The sequence below is a fragment of the Peromyscus eremicus genome, chromosome 9, assembly GCF_949786415.1.
Source record: "Peromyscus eremicus chromosome 9, PerEre_H2_v1, whole genome shotgun sequence".
NCBI classification, from domain to species: domain Eukaryota; kingdom Metazoa; phylum Chordata; class Mammalia; order Rodentia; family Cricetidae; genus Peromyscus; species Peromyscus eremicus.
This window is the reverse complement of record NC_081425.1, coordinates 58,248,870-58,254,096: the sequence shown is the minus strand read 5'-3', so window position 1 is coordinate 58,254,096 and position 5,227 is coordinate 58,248,870.

Sequence of the window (5,227 nt, the reverse complement as noted above, 5' to 3'; positions counted from 1 at the left end):
TGTTGCTTTACCTGTCTGCTGGCATAAGCAAAAAGGTTTTACAGCTCTCCAGGAAGACACTGCAGCTAATTATAGTTTCTTCCTTGTAGATTTTAAGTTTTAGGTTTCTCTGTTTAAGTCGAAATTGAGTTGAATTCATCAGAATCTGCCATTTCCTCTAAAAAAATAAAATTTTGCCACCAACAGTTGATCTAGGAGCCCATTTGGAGATGCGCTCTTTATTGTGATACACCACTCTTAAAATCTGAAGAAGAAAATAAACCCGATGGTTTGGGCTTGATGGAGCGGAAGTGTGTGTAAGGGCCATTCCTCTGTAGACCTCGCTGTGCATTCTTTTTGCCCCATTGCTCTCTTTGGAGGAAACTGTAGAGCATCTTGTGAGTTTGGAATCAAAGGCACCAGGAGGAAGGACGGGATGGGCAGCCAGAAAGGAATGAAACGAGACTCCTTGGGGTATAGGCAGGGTCAGTACTGGGGTATCTTTACAGCTGCCCCAAATTCGTGGGTTCTGTATCATCTTCGTCTTGCTTGATGGGAACTTGGGTTCCCTTAGGCTGCACTAGCACTGCGTTGTCACTAGGCAGGCTTCCTGCTATCCCAAGACTCATCCGATGGTTGAAGGGAACTAGCTCGTGCCACCTAGAAGCTGTCACTTTCCATCACCTTTCTTCCCACCCCTTTCAGTGAGCTATGCCAAAAGCCGCCTTCCAAAGGCTGTCCGAAGACTCGTTTCAGATGGGTGTGTCAGTTACGACTCCATTCTTGCACTGATGATGTTTCTTAGGTCTCAGGCACTGCTCTAGTCTCTTGGCAAACAGACATGATGAGCATAAGGTTTGTGTTTGGAAAGGGATAAACTTGTGAGATATTTACTTGTAGAATTCATTTAACATGTTTTGGACCTTGACTGACCACTGGCAACACAGGGAACAAAACCATGGCTGAAAAGCACCGTGCTCAGCATTCTGTGGGGAGACTGAGGCAGTACTTGGTGATGACTAACAATGTCAGGGTAGGTGTCCTCCAGAAAGTGTGACTTGAGAAATGTTTCTAAACAGTTCTGTTTTTCTACCCATCCCTTGGCCCACACTGGACATGTGTGCCAGCTGTGGAAAGCCTGTTGTCTCTCTGTGTTCGCCTTGCCTGATAACCCATGGCCCAGCTCAGGCGTCAGCTCCATGCCAGTCGGGGGTTGTGATACTTAAATGCAGAGGTTCCACCAGAAGGGAGCCATGTTCCTTAGGGGTCTGCAGCTCAGGCCCAGAACATGCAGCCAGACATGAGAGCGGACTAGCCTAAGGAGAATCTGAATGAGACCAGTGTCGGACCCCACATTTCATGCTGCAGGGAGGATGTGCAGATGTGGTCCTCTGCAGCCTCCCCTGTGAAAGTTAGTTAATGCTAAACAGGGCCAAGATTTCTTGAGTCCTGTGGACAGGTTGGAATTCCTGGTGAGTGAGGGACAGAAAGTGGGTAGTCAAAGTTGTTTTCCCATCTCTATACCTGTTTTCTTCAAAACACACCTAGCTTGTTTTAAAATCTGGATATGATTTGCAGCCATTACTTTCCATGAATCGTCCTTGCTGACCAGCCCCTCCCCCTTCTTTTGGGTAGCACTGGGTTTGAACGTAGATGTCGTACATGCTAGGCAGACCACTCCGCTCCTTGTCTGTGTTCATAGCCCCACACTTTTTTTTTTTTTTTAACCAGCATTATGTAAGTACACATTACTAAGATGAATGCATCCTTTTCAGTGTCTTCTCTGTGTGCCTGGAACCAGCTCTTGTATTAGCTCCTTGTCACTGGGACAGAATCCCTGACTGAATCAACTTAAGGGAGGGTGTGGCAGTAGATCATGACACCAGTACCATGACACCACCTGTGAAGCAGAAAGTTAGGGCGACTTGGTCATGACCCACAAGCTGCATCACTACAACTCTTGGTCAGCTGGCTAGACCCTGTGTCCAACGGTTCTCCAACAAGGCAAAATACTTCTAGCAGGGGCCCAGTACTTCAGACACATGAGCCAAGACCACTTCGTGTCCAAACCATAATGTCCCTACTGCTGGAAGCTCGGTTCACAGTTCAGATTCCTTCCGGGTTTGCTCTCCGGCAAACTCGGTTCCCCTGACCTCTCTCCTGTGTCATTTCTGCACTTACTTCCATTACCTTGGTATAAGTCGTTGGCACTTGGAAGCTTGAGCTGTCTACATCTGAGATGCACTATCAGGATTCGGTGCGTCCAGATGGCCCCTCTGAATGGTGCGTGTACGTTTTAGAACACCGAAGCCGATGGCATCTCCCTTTGGAATTGTCAGTCTGTGCCACCTGTCCCAGCGGCTCATGACGTTTGTTCCCAGCCAGGTTTTGCATCCCTGATTCTAAGGCCTACAGAATTTCCCAGCCTAGTGTGAAACCGCTTTGATTGCAAGTTTTCCTAGTTTAATTAGGCAGATCAAAGAGAAGTGTTCTCATTGCAGAAGTTGAATATCTACATCGAGTTCTGATGCATCTCTCTTTCTAGTCTTTGCAGGGAGGTGGTGTGCATGTTACTCCATCCTCCCTGTCTTCAGGGAGTGCACCTTTGGGGTTTGGCACAATTGCTGTTTTGTGCTTAGGATTGGCAATGCTGTTCATCTTCCGAAGCTGCCCTCTCAGATCATCATAACATCTCTAGTTGCTTTCCAGATGAAACCGTTGGGCACTAAATGCAATGAGTGGAACTTTCAGGCCCCTGCCTAGTCACATAGCTTAACTTCTACTGAAATCATTAGTTCTATTTTCTGTCAAATCAGATCTATTTAGGAATTGTTACTACACCATCTCTTCCATCTCCAACCTTCATCATACCTCCCCAGGAACTCACAAGCTTGGCTCTGCTGTTGGGAGGTATCCACCAGAGAAGACCACTCGGATGTGGTTCTAGTCAATAGAAAGTCTTTATCAGGATTCCAGTGCAGTCCTGAGCCTTTCTCAGTGAGCCTTAAAACATGGGGGGAGGGGGAGTGGAGGGAGGGGAGAGGGAGGGGAAAGAGAGAGAAAGACCATTCTGGGTAGACACAGTTAGCCAGAAGCAGAACGACAGAAGCCAAAAAGCAAGGTTAGTACATTTAGGGACTTGCCTAGGACTATGGGCTTTGATGGATTAGGTCTTTGTTCTTGTTTTTGGCAGGTATTCTGCCTAGGTGCTGGGTTTTGAGGCCTGAATAGTACTTTCATCATGGTGTCTGTTGTGCTAAGGTCCGGGGGTCTGCTACATTCCCCACTACTTCTCTGGGCATGAATCAAATCGTGGACTCTTCTGAGGGCAGGAGCTTATTTCGTCTTCTGAGCCCCAGCTCGTAGTTTAGCAGAATTTATTCTCTGTTTTGCATAGTTAAGTAGGTGGTTGAGCAAGCAGGGTCCTGTAGTGAGAGGGAGGAGCAAAAGGATTAATGGCCCAACCATGCCTGTAAGTGGAGTAGTTATCCAGGGTGACCAGAGAACAGTGTTTGTTAGTAGTTGTCAGATTCTCGATTTTTTTTTTTTTTCTTAAAGGTTATTTCTGACCATGGCTAAACTTTCTCTAATTACCCCCTGACTGGTGGGCATAGAAGCAACAAATACACAGGGTAACCAGGACCTGGAGAGGCCCCACTGATTCTAGGGCTGCTTTTTGGGTGGCCAATTCTACTGCCCTACTCCCTTGGCCTCTGGGGGCTCCTCTTTTGATGCCCTTTGTGGTAGACAGTGGCTACTCTCTTGGCACTCACATGGCCTCTAGTAGGTCCATGATTTTTTTCTGGTTTTGATTTCCTTTTTGGCTGAGGTGAAGAGTCCCTTCTCTCTCTCTCTCTTTCTCTCTCTCTCTCTCTCTCTCTCTCTCTCTCTCTCTCTCTCTCTCTCTCTCTCTCTCTCTCTCTCTCTTCCCCCCCCTATGGACACTGGCCATGACTGTCTGTGTATACAGTGATGGCTTTGCCCTATTCCCAGCAAAGTCACTGGGTTAAATGCCAGAAGCTCAGCCCTTTGTGCTGAAATCCCTGGGCTGAGGGACTGGACCCACTCTGTCCTGTCTAACTGGCCCCAGCATAACTGATTTCATCTTGAATAAAACTGCTCCCATCAGTGGACAGTATCTCTTCTGCGTCTTGTAGCGGGATATCTGTTAGGTCAGGTCTGATGGATTGGATGACACCAGTCATTTTCAAGTGAAGCGAGGATTAGGAAGTGTGGACAGAGGCTGGAGGCTCCCAACCTGCTAGCCCCAGAGCATAACAGAGTGGAGCAGAGGATGTAGCAACTGCAGCCACAGGGAAAGCGGCAGCTGGGGCCAGGGCCCTGCCTGAGGTGGAAGCTGACGCTGCTGGAGTTCGTCTTTCACCAAGGCTGGAAGTGTTTCCACATTGCCAGCACCCGGCTGGATGAGCTGAGCTGTGAGTTCCTGCTAGCTGGAGCTGGAGAGGCCAGGGCATCTCCCTTTACCAGGTTGGTGACGGGGGACCCTGTCTGCATCCACTGCCACGTCACAGAATCATACCCTGCTGTGCCTCCCATCAGGTTGATGGAGTCTGATGACCCTAACATGGCTGCTGTCTTGGACAGGCTTTGGATTATTGTCTGGCAATAGACTGGCCCTGCTGATAGCTGAAGTCTTACAGAATTGGATGCAGGGCTGGCCCAGAAGTGCTTGATGGTGCATTATTTGGGCACTGTACCTCCGCCTTTCTTGGCTCCCCCTCAGGAGAGCCACTACAGAGTGTGGGGTGGTTAGGAACAGTTCCCGGTCCAAAACCTGTTTGTCAGCTTCTTTTACTAGCGTGGCTGTAGCAGCAACTGCCCGAAAACAAGCCAGAAACAGAATCAAGTCTTTTGGATAGATAGGCCGCTGGCCTCTTGTAGGGTCCTAGTGCCTGGCCAAGGACCCCCTTTGTAGGATACGGTACCCCTCTTCCCTCTTCTTTTCCTGCTGTCTCTGGCTTCGCCCTCTGGGGCCTCTTTTATATTTTGTTTTGTCTCCCCCCCCCCCCCCCAGATTAGGACCTACTTCCATTACCAAACCCTCTAACTTCTGAAGTTTCTTTTCTAATGTCTGGGGCCAACTGAGTAACAAAAACAGTGTTTTCTAGCTGCTGTCTTTAATTCTTTAAAAAAAAATTATCCCAAGCCTCCTTTCCTTGACCAGTGTTGGGGGTCCCAGTCAGGTTGGGCAGGGAGGAAAACCTCTCTACCGAGGTAGCACTGTACT